The 27,116-nt window shown below is 46.8% G+C and overlaps 1 protein-coding gene across 3 annotated transcripts in view; it reads left to right on the top strand.

Moving 5' to 3' along the window:
- Cnnm2 (cyclin and CBS domain divalent metal cation transport mediator 2) overlaps positions 1 to 27,116 on the top strand; it is a gene marked incomplete in the record, with an annotated part of 147,092 nt that overhangs the window by 17,800 nt on the left and 102,176 nt on the right.

Genomic DNA, 27,116 nt, shown 5'->3' with positions numbered 1-27,116 from the left:
TCTCAAAAAACCAAAACCAAAACCAAAACCAAAAAAACCCACCAAAAAAACTGTATCAGCTAGGGTCTGGTGGCATACACCTGTAACTACTCAGTATGCTGAGTCAGGAGGATTGCTTGAGTCCAGGAGTTTGAGGTCATCCTGGGCAACATAGAGAGATCATAGTCATTTAAAAAAAAGAAAGAAAGAGAAAAAAAAAACTTACATAAAAACTGATGGGAAATATCTGAAGTGTTAATTAAAAAGTCAGATGATTTTTACGTGTCTTAGACTCATCTGTATCTTCTGTACTTAAATAGGCACTGTTTTATTTTCTAGAAGAAAGATACAAAAAGCTTTGAAGAATTCCCATTATTGACTATATGAAATCCAGACCCTTCCAGGGTGGCAGAGTTCTTTATACTCTGGCTATAATCCCCTTTTTTGTTCTTTTTTTTTTTTTTGAGATAAGGTCTTGCTATGTAGTCTCGGCTGGCCTTGAACTTACTGTGTATCCTAGGCTGGGCTGGAACTCATACTGACCCTCCTGCCTCAGCTTCCGAAGTACTGAGATTACAGGTGTGTGTCAGCGTGCCTGGCTTCTAATCCCTATTTTTTTATCTTTTGTCCAAAACCCCTAACCCCATAACTGCATGTCACATATGCACAATGTGTGTTCCTGCATATGTATGTGTCTTTGCTGCGTATGTCCCGGTGTCCGTGTGTCTGTGCTCTGCATGTAGTCAGAACACCTCTACTTGCGCTCATGTCCTACAGGACGCTTGGTGCTGCCTGTCAGAAAGTCTGCTCAGCCTCGTTAGAATCCCAGTTTCCCTGGAGACTGCTACTCCTGAATTTATACCACTTATCCTATGCTCTGCCATGAAAAGCTCAGATTTCTTAATTCTCCTTGGTCTTTAAATTGCTACTTCTGTAATTCTTACTGTGCCTGTCTGAAGTCTCTTGCTTTTTTCTGGCTCATTCTTACCTTCTCCCTTACAGCTTCATACATTTTGGAAAGTTTCCATCACAGAAAAGTTTACATACTGGTACAATGAGTTCTTGCATACCTTTTGTGTAGATTACAGTTGTTAGTATTTGGTCGCATTTCTCCTTTTCTGTACATATGTGTGTGTGTGTGTGTGTGTGTGTGCACAAACATAGGTATCTTTTTTCCCCTGAACTGTTGATCATTAGAAATACGTTGCAGACATCATGACACTACCCTAAATACGTCAGTGTGTCCCTTAAGTACGTGGATATTCTTTGGATTAAGGCCAGTGCTGCTGTGACAGTCAAGACATTTCACATCAGTTACAAATATGTCATCTGATATCTAATCCATACTTGTCATGTTTCTTTGATGTCCCTTTATTTAGAATGGTTCCTCTGCTTTTTTTTTCTTTCATGATATTGACGTTTTTGTTGGTATCCGGAGTTGAACTCAGGACCTCATGCTTGCCAGGCAGGCCCTGCGCCCTGAGCTAAATCCCCGGCCCTAGTATTGAAGTTTTTCGAGTCTAGGCTGGTTGTATAATGTTCCACAATCTGAATTTGTCTTATTTCCTTACAGTTAGAATCAGGGTTAGTTTTTTCTTTTTAGCAAGAATGCCACAATCTAAAACCCTCCCTTAATAATAAGTGAACGATACTGTTTGGAGATTGTGTACATATTCTGTGTGCCCTATAAACTGTGATCCGGTGGTTTTCCGTCCCACTCTTCCTTGAAAGAGTATCATTCTACAGAGTCTTCCTGGCCCGCCCTCGCCCAGAGCGGACTGTTTGTCTTCCAGTCGTGTGAGCAGGCGGTGATCGAGTGGGAAGACAGTAGTGAATGTAGTGCGTCTGTCACCAGACCATTTTGACCCTGTGGCCTGTGAGCGCTTTAGCACAGGGCAGGCCTGGGGCCTGACCTGTTGTGACGACTTCCATAAATACTGGGCATGAAATGCACGAGACGGTGTAGGAGGTGCAGAGCGAGGCTGCCTGTCCCAAGAGGAGCACCTTGAGGAGCACCGGGGAGAAGTCCCGAAGGCAGTTTGCAAGCAGAGAATGGGTTCCCCGTTGCTGCAGGGAATATTACGAAGTGCTTTAGCCATGAGAGGACAGAGGTGACTTTTGGGCACTCCTGAAAAAGGCCAAAGGGCCGGGGAGGGGACAGTACTGGGAAAGGCGCGGAGTCAGAGGGGTTGGTGGGGAGACTTGTGAGTAGGTGCTTCGGGTCTCAGGAGCCTTGTTCTGTGGAGAGTGTATGCACTGACTGTTCTTTGCGTATACTGATTGTTGTCCTAAGTCTTTCCCGTCTGCTTTTACGAATACCTAAAAGCGTTTAGTGATACTAAGTGAACATTTCTGTGACAGAAGTGCCTCTCACTGGGGCAGTTTCTATCATGGAAGACTTTTTTTGGCAGTGGAAATCGAGCTCAGAACCTCGCGCTTGCGGGCAGGTGCTGTCCTGCTGAGCTGTGTCCCGGCTCCAGGGAGGACTTTTAGGAGCACCTGTGGTCACTGCTGTACTCAATGTGGGGTTTCAGGGCGTGGCCTTTCCCTTGTGTGGCGCCTGGGCCGGGATCCCTTCCTCCTGTGTGGGGTAGGCTGAGCCTTCAGGGAAGCACGTTCATAACTGAACACCCACGAGCTGTTGCTGCTTCAGTTCTGAACCTTGGTGTTTTCTGTAGCCTGCAGGAGTTACTTAACTACTTTTCGTTTATACCCAGGAAGGACTTTCAGCACTTTGAGAAAAGCCCGGGAGCCATGGCATGGTGCTTCCTCTCCAGCCTGTTCCTTTGCACGTCGGAGAAATCTCAGCACGCTGGTGTAAGGTCAAACCTGGAGAGAAAGTGTTGTCTTCTGAGAGAATTAAACACCTGCCGTATTTCATAGATTAGCATCCATTTTTCTTGAAAATACAATTCTACATATGTACTTAGTAACTCATCAAGTGCTAGACCTTTTGCTCACAGTTAATGCTGGTGAGATGGGAAACGCAAGCCATGAGAAGATCTTTCTGGAAGAGGTGCTGTTTTCCACTCAGTGCTGCCGTCCTGGGGCAGCTTGTGGCGCCTCCCCCCGCTGCTCCGCGTCCTCTCGTCCCGTGTTTGGAAACTTCCTCCGGCACGTGTTCTAGTCATGCCCTCCTTTCATTGTGTTTGTAGTGCTTCATAGGTCTGTAATCCTTTTACGGTTTCCTGGGATTTAAAATCAGCCCATAAAGGGCTCCACTTTACATTTACGGGCCATTTCTCACATTGTTCCAAAGCTGTGAATGCGTTCAGCTAGGGCAAAGCTTTCGAGTTGAAGTGGCTTTGTTTCTGTGTCTTAGAACCGTGTCTTAGTTTGCTGGTGGCTTTTCATCATGATTTTAAATATTGCTGGGGGGATGAATATGGCCTGGGATATTCATAAAAGGAAGAGGAAAGGGAGAAACACAGAAAATGGAGAGATAACGATGTTGGTTTTGTAATCTGTCATGCTCTAATTTTTTTCTGTGTGATGGTGGAGACTGAACCCGGGTCTTCACAGCGAGCTGCGTCTCCACGCCCTTTTTGTTGAGACCGGGCCTCCTTAAGTTGGGCGGCTGGGCTCTAACGTGTGAGCTCGCCTCAGCTCTGCGCCCCACAGCCAGCTTGTCACTCCTTTGAAGCCTGCATTGTTTCTTGTCGTGGTCCCGTGTGCGCAGTGCGGTGAGGACAGGCGCAGCGCTGCAGGAGGAGCAGCGTCGCCCGAGAGAAGTGCAGGTGGGAGGTGAGCGGAGGAGGCTGCCTGGCGTCTGCTCCCTGACAGGAAATTTGGGTGCAGAGAGAGATTATTATAGGGAAGTGTGATACGGTGGGAGGGGGTAGTGACTCTGCATAGACCCGCAGGGAAACGAGTGTGGCTGTGATGCGGAGGGTGTGCGTGCGTGTCGGGGTGCCTGTGGGTGGCGGAGAGTGCAGCTGGGAAAGTGGGCAGCGCCTCGGTGGCTAAGCCAGGGCGGACCGTGCAGGGCGCTAGTTCCCGAGAGCAGGAACGGACCGGGAAGTATCAGGCTGAGCAAGTGCCGTGAGACTCGCTGCACCTGGCCGGGGCTCTGCCCCGTGTGCGGGAGCCTGCTGAGAGGACTGGGGGCGCAGAGCCTGGCGTCACCGGCGGGTGGGGACCGCGGGGCTTGTGGCTGCGCGGGGAGGATGGTGCGGGGAGCCGACTCGAAGATGCTGACAGGTCTGCCAGACCCTCTGGGCGATACCGAGGGAGGTAAGCTGTGGATGTTTCTGTGCACTTGACACACTCGGGCCGTTGGGCGTGGCATTAGCGAGACCTGAGGACTGGCAGTCTGGTCCACTTCGGGCATTCAGGCCACTGCTGTCTCTCCTTCCAGGAGCAGAAGCTTCGGTTTGGAGCACTCTTACGGAAACCTGCTGACTGCAGTGTCCCGCTGCTGTGCGTGGAAGCTCGATTTGGGCAGTTGACTCGCGGCCCTGCGTGTTGCACATGTATCGTTTTGATCACTAGCGCCTTCTGCTGAGGGGACCCATCCAAGCCAGCTGACTGAGAATAGGCCTGACGGTGCGGGTGCAGTTCACCAGTCCGCTGATCATTTTGGTTTATTGAGCCCGTACTGCATTGTTTTAGTTACAGAAAATGCGTAAAACATGAGCACTGCAGAACTTACCTTCTAGTTGAGGATAGCTTCAAATATATGAGTTCCGTGGGCATGGTGGTGCACGCCTGTCATCTGGCACTTGGGAAGCAGAGGTGGGAGGATCACCATGAGTTCGAGGCCAACCTGGGCTACTTAGTGAGTTCAAAACTAGCCAGAACTGCATAGTGAGACTATACCTCAAAAAACCAAAAAATGCCAGGCGTGGTGGCACATGCCTGTAATCCCAGCACTCAGGAGGCTGAGGCAGGAGGATCGTTGCAAGGTCAAGGCCAGCCTGGGCTACAAAGTGAGCTCATGGCCAGCCTGAACTGCATAGTGAGACTCTGTCTCAAAAAGACCAAAAAAAAAAAAAAAAAAGAGTTCTGTATGGTCACTGCCCTGGGGAGATACATGCAAGATGCTTTGGGAGCCCCAGCCAAGGGCCTTGGCCTGAGAGTTGCTTTCAGGTGGACGGTGATCATTTCAGTCATTATGTGGTAATCTTTCTTGAAACAGAAAAGACTATCGGTATTGTCAGGCAAAAATGTGTAGAAAGTACTAGTTGGTTAATTTGGTATGGGAAAAATGCTAAGGTGAAACACCAAGGTAAAAATTAAAGACTTACAAGGCTGGAGGTTCAGGTCAGCGAAGAGCTTCGCTGATGAATCGCCTGAAGCACTGCCTCATGAAATAGTGCAAGGAGCAGTGTCTCCGTGTGTTATGACTGAGCGCCTGCTCTCAATAACGCCGTGTAGTTGCTTTGTAGTATAGTATTTATATTTCATCAGCCGCTGTTTTCCTTTCAAAGTGATCTGGGAGAAGTAGCTGTAATTTGAAGGAGATAATTTTCTGTTTTCCAGGTTACTGATTATAAAGCAAGGATTTCAAGGTACAAGTCACTTTTATCAGTAATTTGTTCTATGGAAACTCTAATAGAACACACTGTAAGTGACGCACACGCAGACATTGCTTCCTCTTCTGCAGTCTGTGCCCTCCTTGGGGCAGTGGAGGTTCTTTCTTCTGAGCTGTGTCGTGCTGTTGGCCTGAGTGTGCCTGCCTGCTTTTCACGAGGACTTGCCAAACTCAGCTTGGCTGTTTTGCTGTGTTTTGTGGTTATTTCTCTAAACTTTTTAGAAACCGATTTTAATGCACTTTATTTATTTGTGCATTTTGGTTTTTTTGGACGGGACTCGAACTCAGGACCTTGTACTTGCCAGGCGGGTGCTCGTGCTGCTCAGCTGTATCCCCAGCCCCTTTTTAATGCACTTTAAAAATGTTCAATTAGTATTCTTTTAAATAAGCTTTTGGGGTCATGGATGTAGTTCAGCAGCCCAGCGCCTGCCTGGCAAGCACAAGGCCCCGAGTTCAATTCCTGGTACCAAAAAAAAGCTTGTTAGAAAGCTGGGTGTGGTGGTGTACACCTGTAATCCCAGCACTTTGGAGGCTGAGACAGGAGGATCATCACAAGTTTGAGGCCAGCCTGGGCTACATATGAGTTCAAAGCCAGCCTGAACTGCAGAGTGAGACCCTGTCTCAAAAAAGCTTGTTGGAGGTCAGTGGAGCAGCGCCAGTGAGCACTGGCGAGCACTGGTGCTGGCTTTCCCGAGGAACTTGGTATCTAGGACAACTGGTGTTTGTGTCCTCTGGCAGAAGCCCTGTCTGTGGATGTGTTATATAGCTGATATATATATATATATATATAGTGTCATATATATATATATATGGTGTCATATATATTCTGATCTATCTGTCTATCTACCTATCTATCTGCATCTACCTACCCACCTACCTATTTATCTGGATGTGGTGTCAAATGCTGTAATCCCAGCTACTCAGGAGGCTGAGGTAGGAGGATTGAAAGTTCAAGGTTCACCTAGACCATTTAGTTAGACCCTGTCTCAGTGGGGATGTAGTTCAGTGGTAGGGTGCCTAGCATGCATCAGGCCCTGGGTTCAGTCTCTTGTACTGCCAAAAAACAAATTATGTGCACACACGCAGACACAGACACAGATGCACAGACAGATCAGTGTAACCAAAACTCAGGTGTAGTCCTGCTTCCCTGTGCTTCTGGGCTGGAAACACATGGATGTGCTGATAGGCCGGCAGCGCCTCTCTGTATGTTGGTGGTGTCATTGTAAAGCCAGTGGTGTGTTACAAGGAAACAATTGGAACCGACCGTGCCAAGTAAAGCAGTATTTCCTACTGCTGAGTGCAAAGGAGAAAGTGAAATTTTGGTATGTGTTCATTTATCTATTCTCTTGAGTCCGTTTACTGAACTTTAGAATGTCAGCATCTCACTCATCTGCTATATTATGGCACTTTCTAGACCATGACTTGAGATTTCTCAGTGAAGAATTATGGGACATAAAATGCTAAAGATAAAAGATGCTGATTTTAGGTTTTTATTTAAATTGTTACTTAAGCCGCCCTGGTGGTGCACACTTGTAATCCCAGCCCTGCGGAGGCTGAGGCAAGAGAATCGTGAGTTCAAGGCCAGCCTGAACTATGTAGTGAGACCCTGTCTCAAAAAAGCCAAAAGACCAAAAAACAAAAACAAAAAAATAAATAGTTACTTAAAATTTGTAATCTTGTGAAAGGGAAGAGTTTAGAAAATAATAACTGTATCTCCATTGATTGAGTTTTCACTCTGCGCCAGGTACTATGCTATTTAACTTTACCTGTTAGCAACCCTAAGAAGTAGTTATTATTAGTCCTAATGTGTAAGTTAGAGAACCTGAAGCTCAGAAAGATTGACTGTTAATCCAAACATGTCAGATTCATTGGGTTAAGACATGCCTAGCAGATCAGTGGAGCATGGTCTTGGCCATGCCTGTGTGGGTCATGGAGGTGTGACCTCAGATGCTGTGTGTGATCCCTTGCACACTCCTCTCTGGTACTGGTCCTCTGCCCTGCTTCCTTGCTGCACTGAACTAAGTGGCTATGCTTCACCATAGCCTTCAACCATGAGGTTTCTGCATGGGAGCCAGCAAGCAAACCATGGACTGGCTTCCTTGTAACTGTGAGCCAGATTGAACCTCTCCTTTGAGTTGTGAACGTTGGGTATTGTGTCTCAGTCACAATGAAGCTGGCTGATACAGAAAACTGGTGCTGGCAATGCGGTCATTGCTAGGACTGTACCTGACCATGCGGTGCAGAAGCCTTTGGAACAGGTTTGCAGGAAGAGTTTGGAAAGGTTTGGAGGTGCTGGCTAGAGAAGCCCTGAATCATCAAGATACTACCCAAGCTCAAGAGGGTAAAAGTGTCGACTTTCCACTTGCGAAGAGGGTTCTTGGGACCCTGCTCAAGAAGAACCTCTTAGGGAATAGGTTTCCTGGGCTTCATTTCACTGTGCTCAGCCATCCAGGAACTCAGAAGCTACTGTAGCCGTGATCCAAGGGGGCCTGGCTGCTGCTTCTGTGGACCACTGACCTTGGTGTTGTCTGCGTGGTGCTGGTTTTACTGGCGTGCAGAATGGAAGAGTTGTGGGTCAGTGAGGCTTTCATCCAAATTTCAAAGGAGGGCCAGACAAGGAGCCTCTGAAGAGGCAGTGCATGAAGCTATAGGAAGGAAGCCAGAGTTGGGAGTAGAGAGCCCAGGAAGTTGGAGAGGCCCAGAGCATGGAACATCTGCAGAGGGAGCTACAGGCTGTGAGCAGAACCAGCCCAGGACAGATGACTTGTGGGTTGCAACACACAACTGTGTGGGGCCAGCTGTGCCATTTGGAACTCACATTTTACCACTGCATGGATATAGATGCACAGGATTGAATGAGTGCCCTGCTGTGTTATTTTTATCCTTCTTTACTCTCCTTTTTGATGGGAATGTTTACCTAGGGCCATTATATCCTGAGATTATGTAAATCATTTTTGACCCTTGTAGAGGTTCACAGCTAAGAGTTGGCGTTGAATCTCAGAAAAGACTTGGACTTCAACTTTTGAAAAATGCTGGAACTGTTGAGACTTTGGAAGAAGGGCTTACTGAATTTCTGCGTGTATGTGGGATAGGTGCATTAGGTTAGGGGATTGCGAGCTTGTTCTTGTCTTAATGTCGGGATTAAGTGTGGTTTAAGGCCATGTGTGTGGGTGTGCATTTGAAAGGGGTGAATTGGGACTGTGAGTCCTGATACCTTAACTTCATGGGATGGGTGAAGCCCGCCCTGGGTGTAACTTCAGTCCCTGGGCTGCTCCCTCCTGGCACTGCTCCCCTGCTCGGCTTCCCTGCTGCCCTAGGCTGAGCCACGCTACCCACCACACGCTGCGACCTTCCTGCCTCGGAGCCGTCGACAGACTGAGCTCCTCGAAACCGTGTGCTCCATGAGCCACTCCTGCAGGTTTCGAATGTCAGGTGTGTCAGCCGCAGGAGGCCCGCAGAGAGGCCACGTCACTTACACAGGATACTCAGTAAGGAGGGGGCAGAATGGGAACTGAATCTCAAAGATGCTGGATCGCTGTGCTGTTCTGTAGGTAAAATTAAAGTCATATGTAGTACATTTTGGGTACGTTTATAAATCAGTTAATGTATGAGACAGTGAGGGTCCTGATGTCAATTAACCTCTCACGTCTCCTGTTCCATTTTGCAGAGGTGTTTGGGGGTCTGCTGTGTGTCGTGCGTGGTGCTGCTAGGCTGATGTGGACCATGCAGAGATGGGAGTCTTTTTTTTTTTTTTTTGAGGTAGGATCTTGCTCGGTAGCCCAGGCTGGCTTCAAACGTGCAGGGATCTCCCTGCCTCAGCCTCCTGAGTGCCAGGATTACAGGTGTTTGCCACCATGCCTGCAGAGAGGACGCAGTCTTGCACCTGCCTGGTGCAGGCATCTGCAGCTGTGTTTTAATTAGCAGAGCGAAGGAAACCATAGTAGTTACTGTGTCAGCTGGAACTTAGAAAGAATGTTGCTAAGAACTACTTGGGGCGTGGTGTGGGGACTTCAAGGGGGAGGCGTCTTCTTTATAGGCTCTTGGGTAAGGTTTCTGCTGGTAGCGAGAGGGGTAGGCGAGGCTGTTACCGCCTGAGGGATGCCTGCACAAAGCCCCGGGGGAACGAGTGGTGGGAGGTGGGGCCGGGCAGGTGACCTGTCCAGAAGGGAAAGACTTCGAGTGCTAGAATAAGTAACTGGACCTGTGTGGATGAGGCAGTTCTTTTCCCATTAATACTTACCAATCATCTATTATCTTCAGTCACTATTTTTGTATTTGGAAATCAATAAACCATTGTTTTGAGAGTTATATGGCTTTGCTTCTCACCAAGGACAGCTCTTTTAATAGACTTTGTTGTTAGGACTCCCTCACATCTGAGGGCTTGACTTTGTCCTTGGAATGAAGCACAGACAGAAGAAAACCATCTTTTTGAGACAAAGATTTCTTAATTTAATTTGATACAGTTTGAGGTGCCACATGGAAATCAGTGTGGCGTTTTGAACTATGTTAAGACTGGTAGACTGCATATTTGGTATTAGAGTTTGAATATCCCTTATCCGAAATGCTTGGGACCAGAAATATTTCTGATTTTGTTTTTTTTTTCAGATTTTGAAATATGTGCATTGACTTTACTGATTGAACATCCCTAACCCTCCAAAACCTGAAGCTTTTTGAGCAATATGTCAGCTCTGAAGTTGCTCTGGGAGAGAAACTGGAAGTCCATCCCAACAAAGATATTTCATTTAGAACTTGGTGGATACTTTGAATGTTGAGCGCTGTATTGCTCTTGTAGTTTTGCGTACCGTTGTGACTGGCGCACACTTTGCAGATCATGACTAAAAGGTTATGGAAAGGATAGTAATTAAAGTCTTGTGAAATCTTTTGTTGTTGTTACATTAATGTTATTGCAATAAAACAAGCAACCAGTATTTAACTATTGAATTAATGCCATTTGTTTTTCATTATCTGTTTTCACCATGGAGATAAAACTTTTTACTTATCATTTATTTGTTTGTAACATAACTTATACTCCATAGTATTGTAATTTTTTTGTTTCCCTTTTAATGCTATGTCTTAAAATCAATATAATTTAATTAAATTATTTATTTTCTGATACTGGGGATTTAACGTGGAGACCTCACACTAAGCTGTATCCCCAGTCCTTTTTTAAAATTTTGAGATACGATCTTCCTAAGTCACTCAGTTGCCCAGGCTGGGTTTCGACTTGTGATCCTCTTGCCTCAGTGCCATAGGCAGGGACCACCATGTCTGGCTTTAAAGTCAGTGCTATTTTACTTTTTTTTTTTTGGTACCAGGAATCAAACTCAGGACCTTGCATTTGCCAGGCAGGCCCTGTGCCCTGAGGTATATCCCCAGCCCAAAGCTATTTTATTTTATTATTTATTCATTTATTTATTTTGTGCTGGGAACTGAACTCATAACCTCACACTTGCAAGGCAGGCCCTGTGCCACTGAGCTATATCCCCGGCCCCAATGCTATTTTAAATAGCTACAGAGAAATAATCCCCTCAGAGGGATCAGAGCAATCTCATCTCCCTGTTATACTTTCTCCAGCAAATAATGTGGCCTAAAATAGACACCACCATGCTGGTGTAATGTATCACTGAGTAATTTGATGCTTTTGTTTTAACAGGTACTTAACCCTTCACAGTGAGCCAAAGGCTGGGAATCTGAAACAAAGTTTTTTGTTTTATTTATTTATTGTCTTTTTGAGACAAAGTTTCACTGTACAGTTCAGGCTGGCCTTGAACTCACGTTGTAGCCCAGGTTGGCCCTATGATCCTCCTGCCTCAGCCTCCTGAATGCTGGGATTACAGGTATGTGCCACCATGCCCGGGCAAGAAGATTTACTTACGTGTAAAGACTTAATAAAATATTTTTGGCAATGCTGAGACTGTTTCTGTAGTAACTCACTTCAAGCATATCTGAAAAGAAATACATTTTTTGTTTTTTTGAGATTCACAGTATAGTCAGAAAGCTATTTAGAGTTCACATCACAAGCAAGTAAAACGGGTGCATATTTAGGTGTCAAGCCTGGTTTTGAATGTAAGGAAGAGATTACCACAGATGTAAGAACAGTGAGTAGGTTTCGTGGTAGGAAAGGGTGGTTGGTGTCTTTGTCCACAAACTGGGAAGATCGCAAGCCATAAAAATGGCTTATTTGCCTTATGATTGTGGAGCCCGGGAGGACCACGATCCAGAGGCTGCGTCTGGTGAGGGCCTTCGTGCTGCTTTACGGTCTGGTAGAGGGGCAGGCGAGCAGGCACCCACAAGGAGTGTGAAAATCAGGCCAAGCCGCACCCCTTCCTCAGGAATACTCCTGTGATCCGTAGTTCCCCCCTGCAGTCGTGACACTGACCCGTTTCTGAGACCAGAGCCCTCGTGACCGGACGAGCTTTCAAAGATCCCACCTCTTCATACTATTGCAATGGCGATTAAATTTCAACATGATCTGGAGGTATCGGCTGGTGGTTTCATAAATATTTGCTGTAAGATAAATCGTGAAACCTTACAAACTGGTTCCATACACCTGTCATGTAGCTCTCTTTCATTCTCCACTATTACAGCAAAATTCTTCATCTCTCTTTTTTTTCTTTTGTACCAGGGATCAAACTCGGACCCTGCTCTTCATGTCTTTTTTTGTGTGTGTGTCTTTTTGAGACAGGGTCTCACTATGCAGTTCAGGCTGGCCTTGAGCTCACTTTGTAGCCCAGGCTGGTCTCGAACTCGCAACAATCCTCCTGCCTCAGCCTCCTGAGTGCTGGAATTACAGACCTGCGCCACCACGCCCAGCTTTCTTCATGTCTTAACCAGACCTAGTTTCACTTTTTCTCTGGGCCTTTACACTTGGTTCACCTCCTGCTTGGAGAGCTCTTGCTCTAGTTCTTCTAAGAATTCATTTGTTGTGTGTGTTGTTGTTGTTCAGGCTGGCCTTGAACTCACTAAGTAGCCCAAGATGGCCTCAGACGGGTTGAGGTCCTCCTCCATCAGCTCCCGAGCACTGGGGTTACAGGCGTGCCCCTCGGGCTCTGGTCTGTTCTGTCTGTGGGTTCTGACCTCCAGGGTCCACTTTTCATTGAGACCTTGTAGCTCTGCCCCTTCTGTCCTGGCCTCCAGCCCCCAACCCCACCTGCTCCTTTCCAGTTTTAACTGCATATATTATCTGAATGTCTGCTTTACTGTGATGGTGTTGGTTACTCACCTCAAGGATAAATTCCATCCCAGGCAAGGTCCTTGTCAATCTTGTTTGGAACTGTGATGTCAGCCTAGTAGTGCATCTCTTAACATTCGCAAGGCGAGGCACAGTCCCTCAAGTGGCTGTGCTTAGTCTCTCATGGATGTTTATCCCAGGTAAGAACAGACCTGGAGCGTTATTTATGCTCACCTTCACGCTCTGCACATAAAGTTGTTTTAGCAGATACTAAGATACTAATGGAGCTAGCACTTAGTAAATTAAAACAAGAGTGAAATTTCAGAAACATTGCCTTTGGGTCAGACAAAATGCAGAAGGTGTCCTGGTGCCTTGAGGGAGAAGGCCCTGGCAGCAGCTCCACCACATTATGACTAAGAAATATATTTTTACAAAGGAAAAATTAAATGTTTTTATAAGCCAAGAAGCTACAGTCTTGAAGCTCTACATGGAGTATTTGACATGGTTTAAACTCTCAGGGTGGTTATTAATGAGGAAAAGGCCAGTGTCTCATTCAAAAGTGTCTAGTATAAAAGGGAAATTTACCTTGGTTTTGGCTACTGAAATTAATACACTATGGCCAGCTTAGCATTTGAGTTGTAAAAATTCAGTTATATTATACAAAACTGTTACTTTGAAGATACTGCTCTTTCTCTATAGTAATCTGAGAATAGCCAGGTGGGTCCTCTTATGGCACGCAGCAGCGGTGGTGAGCCTATGGCCCGCATGCCTCAGTGAGCTGTTTGTATCACTGACGCACTGGGATAGGATAAGGTTTTTTTGAGCCTGTTGAAAATTTTTTAGAATTGTCTAATCATGCTAATGAAAAACAATTCTGACATGAAATAAGGCATTTACATTTTTAAAAAAGAAGATAATGCCACCTTGGTAATAAGAGAAATGCAAATGGAAAAGCAAGATGCCAATTTTTGCCTAATTATCAAAACATATATCTGGGCATGGTGGCACACGCCTGTAATCCCAGCACTCGGGAGGCAGAGACAGGAGGATTGTTGTGGGTTCAAGACCAGCCTGGGCTACAAAGTGAGCTCAAGGCCAGTCTGAACTGCAAGGTGAGACCCTGTCTCAAAAAGACCAAAAAAGAAAAAAATTTTTTTTTTCTTTTTTTGGTCCTGGGAATCAAACTCAAAGCCTTATGCATGCCAGGCAAGCACTTTTATCACTGAGTTACATCCCTAGCCCTTCCCAAAAATATTCTTTTAATGGCAAATTAAATACTGATCTGGGTATGAAGTGATAGTGGAATTGACACTTCCTTTCTGCTAAACATTTTTATTGGGACTTTGGATAATAATTCTAAGTCATCTTTCTTGAGGATTTGGTCTAATTCAGGCACAGAGACAGTTAGCAAAGTACTAGTTATACTGGAAAAATATTAACAAAACCAGGTGTGGTAGTGCACATCTGTAATCTTAGCGCTTGGAAGGCTGAGGCAGGAGGATTGTCATGAGTTTGAGGCCAACCTAGACCATAGTGAGTTCAAGGTCAGCCTGATCTATATAGTGAGATCCTGTCTCCAAAAACAAAACAAAACAAAACAAAACAACCCCCTCTGAAAAATACTAAGAACAATTTAAATGCTCAATAAAGGGAGAATTAGTTGAATCAAGTTTGATGTTCCAAATGGAGAATTATCATATATCTGTTATAATGATGCTTCTAAAGCATCATCAGCTGGGGATGGTGGCACATGCCTGTAATCCCACAACTTAGGAGGCTGAGGCAGGAGGATGAATTTGAGGCCAGTGTGGGCTATATAGTGAGTTCAAGACCAGCCTACACTATATAGTGAGACCCTGTCTTCCCAAAAAACGGCATCACTAGTAACTTGGGAAAGTTTCACAGTGCCGGGTGCACTGTGTGTGAGTGTGTGTATATGAACACTCATACTGCACATATATATAGGTGTATATATCCAGTTTTAACAACTTTGTAATGTATTTGTATAGAACAATTTAAAAATCATTAAGAAACAAAATATTTTCAAATTTTTCCAAAATTTCTTCAATAACTTTTATTCTATGATCAGAAAGAAGTGAATAAATATTAGTATAAGCTCATGATTTTGAACAAATGGGCCTAAATATTTCACTGCAGTAGGCTAGAATTTTGCTGTGTGAATCATAACGCATTATACTTATGGAGAAGTGATTTTTTTGTTGTTGTTTTTGTTTGTTTGTTTGTTTTCCTGTATCGGGAATCGAACTCATGACCTTGCACTTGCCAGGCAGGCACTGTGCCGCTGAGCTAAATCCCCAGCCCTGGAGAAGTGATTTTGATAGCATTTAATATTTACCTAGATCTTGGAGCCTTTCATAAGAAATATTTCCCATAGGTAAATTTTTGCGTGTAGATGGGCAGTGTGAAGTCCTGAGAACTTGCACCTGCAGTCACCTGGCCAGTCAGTGTAGATGAACTCCAAACTTTGATGAGAACCTCAAGTCTGTGAAAACACTTCTGCGTTGCAGAATAGGTGATGTGAACAGGTACAATGGGAGAAACACTAAATAAGTAAGCAGTTTCTGAAGGGGAAACTGTTCAACACGGGGAAAAGAGGAACTCCTTGTCCTTGACTTCCCCCCGCGGCTCGCCCGGCCTTGGCCTCACCGAAGCGCGGTAACCTCGGATCCCGGCCCTGGGACTCGCTCCCAGCTAAGGTCCAGATAGCCGTCTAGTGGAAAGGAGGCGCTCAGAAAGACTTTCCCCCAGACACCCAATATCGTGTTTGTTCAGTTGGCTTGTCCAAACAATTGCTCTGTGTTTCCACCAGGGTAACATCAACTTAGCATGAAGATTAAAGCTGTTCTCCATCTGCTTTATCTGCCGTTCTTAATTAGAACCTGATGACAGAAATCAACTTTGATTCAGGCTCAGTGTTGCTGGAGAGTCTCACTATTATTGTAGACATTTTTTCTTTTTTTAATTAACCACGTTGATTCTGAGCATCTATATGGCAGAAGAGTGGGGGAAAAAAAGAGATGATGTTCTTCATTTAAACAGTTATCCAGCAAGCCCTGCGCTGGCTGCTGGGGGCATTTAGAGTTGCTTCAAGTCTGGTAGAGGAGCTAACGCGTGCACACAACGGTGTAAACACAAATATGAGGCGGAGAGCGCTCAAGGGGCAGGCACAGAGTGCTGGACTTCGGAGGAACAGCTATTTCTGGTCTTGGCATGGTGTCTTCTTGAGTTCTCTTTTAGAATGTAAACAAGTGGGCCGTTTACACGCTTTATTTTGCTTTAAGAGACAAGCAAAGAGGCAGATGTTTGTATGTAAATCCTTCAGATGATCAGTGGACTTCAGAGTCGCTTAATTGTTTTGTTTTGTTCCCTCTCTCCCTCCCTCCACAGTCTAGCTATGCAGTTCAGGCTGGTCTTGAGCTGTGTGCCTAGGCTGTCCTCAAACTCACTGCGATCCTCCTGCCTCAGCCTCCTGAGTGCTAGGGTTACAGGTGTGCACTACCATGCCCAGCTTTTTGTTTTCATTTTCCCCTGTTTTTTTGAGGGAGGGTCCATGTCATGATCCTGTTTCTCCCGAGTGCTGGGGTTAAGTGTGAACCGTCTCACCCAGCTTGTGTGTCAGCACAGTTACCGAGCCTAACCCCAAGGAGCTTGCAGTCTACCAATTTTGATGAAGTGTAATTAAAATTGCTTTTAGACATAGTTACCTGGGCCGTTTAGATTCGAGCAGTGGAGAAACTGACAGCGTGGTAGCGGATCTGGCGGCCTGTAAGGGGCGGAGTTCGTTCACTGGGCGCGCTCAGCCCGCAGGCAGGGTGGTGGGGTCGGAGCGGAAGGAGGGCTGGCTCTGCTGCTGGCCGGTTTTGAACTGTGTGAGTTGTACTTTGCCTTTCTGTCCCGCAGCCCTCCCCTCTTTAGAACACAGTTTCCGGGAGCGTCCGTGAGATAGGGCATGTCCCTGAGGCTCCCCCGTGCAGTGCTGCGCTCTGAGAACTGTGTGAGCCGTGAGCAGTGGGGCCTTTCGGGGGGTGTAGGCAGCAAGGGCTCCTCCGGGTGAGTGGGACCGAGACCTTTATGAAAGATGCTTTCCTCGGTGTTTGATGATTCAGAGACTGTGGCCTCAATGGGCCAAATGTGCTGCCCCCTTGGTCTTGGACTACGCAGCCTCCGGAACTCTGAGGAGTAAATTTCTGTTTGTTATAAATTCTCCAGTCTGCGGCATTCTGTTGCGGCAGCACGGACTAAGACCTGTGTCCCACCTGAGTGATTTGGAGGGGCAGCCACCAACCGTGAAAAATTAAAATGCTCTCAATAGTCTTTTTTTCTTTTTCCTTTCAGGGGAATCTTTTACTGTCAAAATGGGATGGCTTATATTTCATAAAATGTTTTTCTAGTCAGGCGAGGTGGCGCACACCTGTAATCCCAGCACTCGGGAGGCTGAGGCAGGAGGATCGCTGCAAGTTCGAGACCAGCCTGGGATACAAAGTGAGATCAAGGCCAGCTTGAACTACATAGTGAGACCCTGTCCCAAAAAGACAAAAAAGAACAAAGAAAAAAAGAAAAATGTGTTTCTTATGGGTGTCTTACTTATTTGGAAGTCTGAATTCAGAAGAAAAGTGGCAAATTACTTTTTTTCTGACTGTAGTTATGTGCCTCCTTTCAGGAATATAATCGGCTCAGACTAGTTTAATAGTTAATAGTTGCTATTTCCCTCAAAATTGAACTTATTAGAGTCTCAGTAACTACTATACCTCATGAAAGATTACCAGTGGTGCATTCTTTCTTTGTTTTTTTTTGTTTTTATTTTTTTTGTCATTTTGGAGACAGGGTCTCGCTACACAGTTCAGGCTGGTCTTGAGCTCACTATGTAACCCAGTCTGTCCTTGAACTTGCAATGATCCTCCTGCTTCAGCCTCCCAAATGCTGGGATTACAGTGTGCCGCCATGCCTGGCTCAGTGCTCGCTCTTGTAATCCAGGCATTGCAGGAGCCTGAGGCATGAGGGTTGCCAGTTCAAGCCCAGCCCGAATAATTTAGCAGGTTAGTAAGACCATGTCACAAAATAAAAAATTCGAGAAGGGTTAGGGATATAGCTCAGTGTGAGGCCTTGGCTGGTCTAGCCCCTGTCTGGGAGCAGGGGCTTTCAAACCTCCAGGGCCCAAGTCGAGCGCATCAGCTGTCTCACATGGAGCAGGGCCCAGGCGGGGCCTGGTGCAGTCTCGCGCCCCGGGTCCAGTTCCTTGGCACTTGAAACAGGAACCCTTTCCTTGGCTGTCCCTGGGTTTTTCCTTAGACCGCCCGGGTTGGTTTAAAGCATTACCAACTGCAGTAGCTATAATGGTAGCCTTTCTCTTTTGTCTCTCCTCTGGGTCCTGATGGTTGAACACAGAGAAAGGTCGTGTCCAGCGATCGGGCCGTGGGTGTCTGTGGCCCCGTCTAAGGTTTTGTTGCTTGTGCCGGGCGTCTGGGGCTGACTGACAGGTGAAGTGCTGCTTCTCTCTCCTCGGAAGACGGGCCTCGGTACACTTGCAGAAGGCTTGTGATACTCCGTTAGGAGACAGAGCAGGGTTTTCCTCTGTGTCCTGTTCAGGCCCCACCCACTTCCTCATAGGTAAGGCACCTTTTCGTCCGCACCCTAAGCGCGCAGGCACACGCAGCACCCTTTCCAGTGCGTGCTGAGTACTGTAGTTCCAGCTTGGCGCTGTGAAGGTCGGATACTTTTCCCGGGGTGGCTTCCCTTGCTTTTCAAAGCATATTGTTCATCGGCATAGTTCCTAAGCTCTTGTGGGAGTCTCTGTCTTTCATCCGAGGTACAGCAAATGGCCAGGGTGTATTGGGCAGCTCGCCATGATAAATCAAAAGCAAGGGTCCAAGTTTGGAGCCCATCTGCAGGCTTACCAGGGTCTTCTGACAGTTGGCCTCATTGGCCCTTGCACTGTTGCACATCTGCTACTGAAAAAGAAATCTGCGCCCCCTTCCACCCTGAGATGTCTTTCAGGGGTGGGGCGGGTTGTGAGCCACTGAGAGGCACCACTTCGGGTTCGACTGCGGGCCCTAAAGCTGTCTGTGTGGGCCCAGGGGAGCTCAGGGCTGCTGAGGAGGCTGCTGAGGGCGCTGCTGAGGGCGCGGGGGGATATGAGGCTCCTCTGGGGCGCTGGAGTCCCCTGGCCCCTTAGAGGGGATGGACCTGATTTATTGGTCTGAGGACGCTAAGGGGGAGGTCGAGGAGACCTTCTAGTGTGGTTATCCTCCCTAAATAGATTAATATGAACGAGATCCCTGAGAGACAGATGGGGATCTTAGCGCAGGGTCCTTCAGGGTATCTTTGTCTTCCTGGGCCTGCACTAAGAACCGTAGCTCCCTCTGACAAAGACGCACAAAGGCCTAAGCATAAGGCATCTCTCTGCACCTGTTACGGTCCCAGGGGAAAGGCTGTACCTGGAGAGTGCTCTCATCGTTTACAGTGCCGTCCGTTTGTCCATCCTTGGCCACCTCCCAGTTCATATGGAACCCAGGCCACATGGCAGTGGTAGATAGGCTGTCCTTGTTTTAAATCGTCAGGATCAGACCTGCCCCATTCATCAGGGGTACGGCCTGGTGGCGGAGTTGGTGGCATCTGTGTGTGACGAGATCCAACAAGCTCCTGTCTGGTTGTCTCGGGACCTACAGGGAGAAGGAGACGGCTGGGCCTGCACTGCTTCAGGTGGTGCCCACGCACAAGGAGGAGAGCTGAGGTCCGCAAGGCGCCCTGCGAGACTTCACACAACCTGGACAGACGTCTCTATCGGAAGCGCAGGGTGATGTAGGCATCATTTACCAAAGAAGATGTGTCCATGTTGGGACCCTTAGCTCCTTAGGACTGGGGCTGGGCCGTCTGTTGGCCTGCCTCGTCCAAACTCCCAGGAGGTGATGGCAGAACGCTCCCAAGCAGCGTCCTCTTAACCATGTCGTTGGAGCCCTGGATGGCCCAACGTGTGTTTATGCTAAGCCTCTTGATGGCCAGCCTGGTATTTCAGGTCTCTTGACGACTCTGCTTACCGGTGTGAAACCGTGTGGGGAAACATCTGCTACCGATGGGGAAGGTGCTGAGCGCAGGATGGCTGTCTCTGTACACTCACGGTGACTTTAGTTAGGGTTTTCGGGGGTAAAGGCTGTTCTGTTCTGGCACCAGGCACAGGTCTTTAGTTTATCTGTGCTTACACAGGGAAGCACAAAAGTCAGGCGGTGATGGCCACAGGCAGGCTCTTGGAGTGCTGAGGTGCTTGCTTTTGGCCAGAAGCCTTGGGCATTTAAAAACGGACGAGTGTATTTCCCTTGCTTTTGTGGGCCGCGTCTGCCCCGCCATATGCACACGCGTTTGCCCAGGCAGCCCTGGGTTCCAGTTTTAGCTTTGTCCCCAGAGGTTTCCTGAGTTTTTAAAGTGATAATGCACAGTGTTCCTTTCTGTGTGGGAAGAAAGAAAAAGGTTCTTCTGGTGTTCTCACAAGCCCAGACACTCTCCAGATTCAGAGGCTGAGCTTGTAAGGCCAGTTATTAAAAAAAGAAAAGACAAAGGAGATAGAGGGAAAACAAGGTGGCAGAGGCCAGTCATGCCCCCCCACATAAAAGTCACTCACAGTCATAAGAAGACAAGATGGCGGCTGGCCTTGTGGCAAGGCAGTGCGGCTGCCGGTCACACCGCGACTTAATGTCGTGGCACTCCTGACCAAACACACTGAGGAAAAGCCATTTACAAACTGGAGTAAGTGAAGGCCAGGCTAACGTAGCAAAATACACAGCAAACAAACACGTGGGCAACAAGGCATACCAGAGAGTGGATGCAAGTGGCTAGCAAGAAAACCAAAAGCCTACCTGTCCTTCCCCATCCCCACGGCCGGGCCAGGAAGCCCCTCCCTGCGGAGGGGGGAGAGTCCCCTGATTCCTGGCTTATGGGAGAGAGTAAGGGAAAGAAGGAGAGCAGAAAAAGCCTTGCAGAGAGAAACAGAAGTTGTGCCCAGCATGGGCCTTACGGTGGTCTTTGCTCTTGTGGCTGGCCACACCCAGATGTTATCTCCTGGCTGGCTCACCAAAATGTTCTCAGGTAGTTCCTTTTTTTTTTTTTTTTTTCCATTTTCCCAATTTCTTAGGAGAGTAAATAATTTTCAGAGATAACATAGCAAAACTGAAGTCCACCATTTGAGAGGTAAAGTTGCTAGGAGGTTCTAAGCTTCAGTGTCTGTTGTCTTTTCAGAGTGGTGGGTGCTGACACCTCTTACTTATTGATAAAGGCCTTTATCAGGCTGAGGGGCTTTATCTAATTGGATTTTTTAGTGAGATTTTTAGACATGATATTTTTTCTAGTGTGGGAATCTGAGGCTTTGGTCGAGGCATGGAGCCGTATTTTCTGGTGTCTCCTTGAGTTCTGCACTTGTTGACTTGCAGATTTCATATTCAGCTGTCAAAATTTGCTTGTGTCCAGTGTTGGAACGTGACTTGTGATTTCTGTACTTACCTGGTTAAATTGGAAATCCCTGGAAAGAATAGACTGAAATGTTTTCCAAAATACTGGACGGGATTTGGAGCTGGTCTGCTAGAGGGTGAGGCTAGGAGAGGAGGGTGTTACGAGTTTTACATTTCGGTTTTTGCCACTGTCTCTGGTACTGTTGCAGAGCGTCTTGTTTAGGTGGTGCCTCTTCCTTGTAGATTTTGTAAGTTAGCATTATCCATACTCACTGAGTGAGTCTATGTGAGGTGTAATGAAAAGTAAATGGATGAGGACCGTAGTCCTTTTTCTAAGAAATTCACTGTGGAATTAAGAGGTTAGGATAAAAGAGACAGAGATAAACGCGCTGGGCCCAAAGCTCCACACACCTTCAGGTGCAGTCTGTCACAGAGGGAGCTGGGATGGTGCACAGGGCCAGCTGTGCGTGGACCGAGGTGCTCACAGCCGCCCTCCCTAAGCGACTGAGCCAGGGCACGGAGTCACAGAAGTTCTGCGGGGTGCTGGGGGCAGAGCGCAGGCTCTTGGGTGCCCCTCCTGTTTTCAGAACAGCTCGATGGAGGTGTAATTTGCACATCGCAAAGTCCACCCATGTTAAGTGTGCAGTTAAATGACACCACGGCACATTTACAGAGTTATGCAACCGTTACCCCAGCGCAGTCGGGGAACTTCTGCTGTGTTCCTCGAAGTCCTCTCCTTGATTTATAGCCATTCCGTGCTGTCATGTCCCGCCCCAAGCACCCGCTGGTCTGCTATGTCTGTCGGTTTACCCCGTCTAGAAACTTCAGATAAACAGAATCGGAAGACATCCTTCCTGTCTGGCCCCTTTCAGCTGTTCTTGTGACTCAGCCGTGGCTCGCACATACCTGTAGTTTGTTCGCTTTGCCTGGGGAACCACGCTTTGTTTACCGGTGTGCTCGCGGATGGACGTTTGCACTGCTTCCAGGCTGGTATGAGTAATGCCCAAGGGGCATCTGCAGAAATGTTTATGTGGCTATATGGTTTCATTTCTCCTAGGAAGATCCTAGGAATGAAATTGCTTAGGTCCAATAGTAAGTATGTATTTGTCCTTTTTAGAAACTACCAAACCATTCTCCATAGCAGCTGCATCATTTCACAAACTAGGAGCATTTGAGTGGCCGGGTTTATCCTCTTCTTTGTCAGCACTTGGTATTGCCAGTCTCATAACACCCACGTCAGAGGTAGGGTAATGGTATCTTAGTGTGATTTTACTTAGTATTTCCCTAGTGATTAGGAATCCTGCCCACCCCTACCTTACCCCCTATTTGGTGCTGAGGGTTGACCCCAGGGGCTCACATATACTAAGCAGGAGCTCTTAATGAACCCCGCCCCTAGGAATGAGTCCCTTTTAATATTGTAAACTTTATGAGAAGTTTCAGAGAAAGCTCCTTTATAGCAAGGACGGTTGATACATGGTTCATTAGCTCTCTTTTTAAAGTTCTTGAAATAATTTTTGTATGGAACGAATCCAGAGAGTATTTTGTCATCAGCAACTGTTTGTTGACTTGCATTTACTTTTTCTTTTTGAGATCTGTAAAATTATCTTCTGCTACAAACTGTGAGGTGCCTGTGATCTGCCTGTTGCTTTTGTGTGCCACAGTGAGACAGACGGGCCACAAGAAGCTCCCGACTCCTGACTCATTCTTCCTGTCGGCTGGAGGGGGTGCCGTTCAGACAGTGCTGTCTGCCCCTCGCCCTGGCTCCCCTCTGGTCCCCTTGCATCCCGCTGGACCGGGGCGGTTTGCGTCAGTGTCCGCTCTGGCTCTCCACGGGTGTCCTGCCTGGTATTGCCGTGACTGTTAGACTTTGGAGAAGGGAGAGGGCACCCCAGAGTGGCTAAGATCAGGAAGGGAGGGATCCGGGCCGGTACCCAGCATGCACAGCAGGCCTTCCAGAAGATTCCGGGCTTTCAGCCCTCACCCTCGCCGAAACAGGCCCGTAAGTGGCTACACAAGTAGCACTTCCCAGGCACTCCTTGAGTTTTGGTCTAGGAGGGCTCCCCCTGTCTCCCCCGTGTACTGAGCACACTGCTGCAACACAGGCCCTGCTAAAATAAAGACTTGCTTTGGGTTCCTGTAAACCTGCTTGTAAACCTGGTCGGGATTTATTTCTCGTAGTGTGGGCTCCAAAAGTCCTGTAAGTCTCCGCGGACTTTTATCCTGAGTAGTGTGGACAGAGTGGGTAAACAGAGGCCAGCGGCCAGTGAAGACCAGCAGCAGAGATCTAGCTCCTGGCAGAGTTGACCTACGGTATCCAGCACAAGCTGGCATTGGACTGTGACGGCTGAAGTGGCAGTGACCAGCCTCAGGCGGTGTCAGCTACGGGCACCCAGCATTACCTGGTGTGATCTGGTGACATCAGATCTGCTGGTAGAGCTGCAGTTTGCTGATTCATGATTTCCATCTGTATCAAGCAAAAGACCCAGGGCTGGTTGGCAACACCAGGAATAAAGACTGGTTTTGCTTTTTAAATGGGGGCTGAGGATGTAGCTTAGTGATGGGTCACTTCCCTGGCATGTGTGAGGCTATGGGTTTAAACCCCAACACTGCCAAAAAGGTGGGCATTTTCCCTCCCTTCACCACTGGGAATTGAGGTCTCACACACGCTAGGCAAAGTGCTCTACCACTGAGCTACATCTCCAGCCAGGGTTTGGTGTTAGGAATTAGTCTCTGGGACATTTTAGGGAGGAAGGCTCCCGTAAGACAAAGAGGAAAGAAGCAAAACTTTTCCACAGTTGTCATGTTTTTTGTACTAAGTTTGGAAAATGATGCTGTGCAATGTAGATATCTTCAATTAATTTATTCAGATTTTTCATTTCTTTATAAAAATGAAAATAATAAAGCTAGGTGAAGTGCTACATGCCCGTGATCCCAGCATTCAGGAGGCTGAGGCAGGAGGAGCAGGGCAAGTTGGAGGCCAACCTGGGCTAGTGAGTTCAAGGCCAGCCTGAACTATGTAGCAAGACCCTGTCTCATAAAACAAACAAACAAAAACCCCCCAACAAACAAGAATACAACAACAATAACAACAGCAACAAAATACCCAAAGAACAACGACAAAACAAAAAACCATAGGGAGGAATATACATAAGAGTTAAGTCCCTCCCCACTCCATCATTGTCATTACTGTTAGGAATTTGGTTTATTTACTTTTAGACCATTTTCTGTGTAGATATGAACATACTCAGTGGTGTTTTGTGGTTGATTTTTCAGAAATGAAATTAAAAGTGTATGTACTGCTCTAAAATTAGGTTTTAAAAATTTGGCTCAGTATACAAGGGATGTGCATGCATGTAGATTTGCCTTTTTTTCCTGGCTGCGTAACATTTCTTTGTATGACTCTACTACAGTTAACTACTGATGAAGTGTCAGGTTTTTATATACTAATGCTAATATGTTTCAGTCTCCCAACACTGGTTATGTTCATCTTCAAGGTTTTTGCCTATTCAATAAAGGAAAAATAGCTCATTGTCATAATTTTTATTTCTTTAGTGAGACTAGATGCTTTTTTAAATGTTTATTAGCAATTGTACTTTTGTGAATTGCCTCTTGCTTGGCTTATTTTTCTTTGCATTATATCTTATGATTAATTGATAGATCTTCATGTATTATAGACATGTTAATTAATTATTTACTTATTTTTGAAACAAGGTCTCACGATGTAGTTCAGGCTGGCCTTGAGCTCACTTTGTAGCCCAGGCTGGTCTTGAACTTGCACCAATCCTCCTGCCTCAGCCTCCTGAGTGCTGGGATTGAGTGTTGGGATTATAGGTGTGCGCCACCATGCCCGGCAGTTTTGACTTTTTCTGTTGTCCAGTCTGTCATTTATAGCTCTGAGATTTGGAGTCCTGCCTAGAGTTGCTGTGCTTCAGTTTGAACTTGAAGGGCGCCTGTCTTCCGGTTCAGGGGCTCCTAGTCTTGGGGGCATCGGAGCCCTTTGGCTTGTGTGTGACGGTTTCCACCTAGGATGTCCTTCCTCGGCAGATCAGGTATGCGGGGTCCAATGTTTTGTTTTGCTTTGTTTTTATTTTGAACGGAGAAGCTTCCTGATGATTCTGGTTAAAACCCTTATTAAAAGCCATTATATGTAAAGCAGAGTGTTGCTTCCTTCCGGTTAGAGTTCTAATTCTTGTTCTGTTTTGGCCCTCCGTGGGAGGGTGCTGGGAGCAGGGGTGTTTGGCTCCTTTGCCGGTGCTCGCTGAGCACTGCTGGCAGGTCTGGGGAGCCGGAAGGGGAGGACTCGCGCTCGGGCGGGACTGCTGTGCCTTGTGCCCTGCAACAGTCAAATTTTTGGCTCCTGAGCCGTTCTATTGAAACAAACCGAAGACCTGAGCATATTTCACTGAGAGTAAAGTGCATGTTCTTTTCACATGTTAATGTTTATGAAATGGAAATGCTGGCTTGTCATAATTTACTTTTTAGTGTATACAGTAACGGCTCATCTTGGCCATCTTAGATTCAGTAAGTTACGGGTAGATTTTGATTCTCAGCCTGGCGTGGTAGCACCTGCCTGTAATCCCAGCACTCTGGAATGCTGAGGCGGGGAGATCACAAGTTCAACCCCAGCCTGGGCAACTTAGTGAGACTCTGTCACAAAACAGAAAGAGTACATCAGTACAACTTCGCCTTCGCTGGTCTTTATGATCCTGAGTGGTCTCTTCTCTAGGCCCTCCCCCATGAGTCTTATACATGGCTTCCAGATTGCTGTTCCTGAACTGTGATTCTCATCAAGTTAGTACTTTATGTGATAGCTCTTTTCCTGGAACTGGGGATTGAACTGGTGGCCTCAGCACTGAGCTATGTGCCCATCCCTTCTTTATTTTGAGAAAGGTCTCACTAAGTTGTTAAATTTCCCAGGCTAAGGTTGAACTAGTGATCCACCTGCCTCAGCCTCTCAGAGCACTGGCATGACGAGTGTGTGCTATCACGCCCAGCTTTATGTAATAGCTTTTAATAGCAAACTACTGTAACACTTTCAGGCTTCCCCTAACCCCAAGGTCTAAGTTAGGTACCCACCTTGGTACTGTCTGACAAGATGACTCTTACAGCATGTATTCCACTCCTTATAATTGGTTGTTTTAAAACCCTTTACTATAAGCTTCAAGAAGATAGGGGTCATATTTTCATCTCTGGACTCTCAAGGTTGGAAGTATGTTCTGGGTTTAATGTTTGTTGAGTGAATAAACAGGAATCCCTTACCTTCTCTCTCATTTTACCACTTCCATGTCTTGGCCCTTTTCTAAGATGTTGGTAATCTCATCGTGCAGCTTGCCTTGGCTCTTAAAACTTCAACTTTGCGTGCTGATAATTGGTACAGTTGGGTTTTGAGGACAGAGAGGCTTAATATATTATTCTCTCCATCATAAAAAAGGTAGCCACACATGGTAGCTCTTGCCTATAACCCTTGTGCTTGGGAGGCTGAGGCAAGAGGATCTCTGTGAGTTTAAGGCCAGCCTGGACTACACAGTGAGTTTAACAAGCCTGGCCTGAACTACCTTTTGAGACTTTGACTAAATAAGCCAAAACCAAACAAACAAATAAAAAGGTAGAGAAGTAGAAGACACTAACTCTGTGAAAGTAGTTCCCTGAAGGTCTGTCCCTGTCTGACTGCAGAGTGGAGAAGACCTGGTAGGCAGACCGTGACAAGCTCTTACGAGCCGCTCTCACGGATGTTTGTGTTTCAGGGGGATTGTTTGTTTCTCAAGCTGTAGTTTCCTGATGCTTTGGGGACTTGATCTAAAGGTCCTTGAGATTCCTTGTGATTTTTTTTGAAAGTGTTTAATTAAAGCTTTAGAAATTAGTATAAATATCGTCAGGGTCATCTGGACGATCACGTGGTCACTGAGCCCCGCCACCTGACTTTTGAGTCAGCACCAGCTCACACTGCCCCAGTGTGACTGCTGTGGGCCGGTGACGC

This window comes from Chinchilla lanigera, unplaced genomic scaffold (genome assembly GCF_000276665.1).
Source record: "Chinchilla lanigera isolate Chin_1 unplaced genomic scaffold, ChiLan1.0 scaffold00084, whole genome shotgun sequence".
In the NCBI taxonomy this organism is placed as follows: Eukaryota; Metazoa; Chordata; class Mammalia; order Rodentia; family Chinchillidae; genus Chinchilla; species Chinchilla lanigera.
The sequence above is the reverse complement of the archived record's forward strand: the minus strand, read 5'-3'. Positions and strand labels throughout refer to the sequence as shown.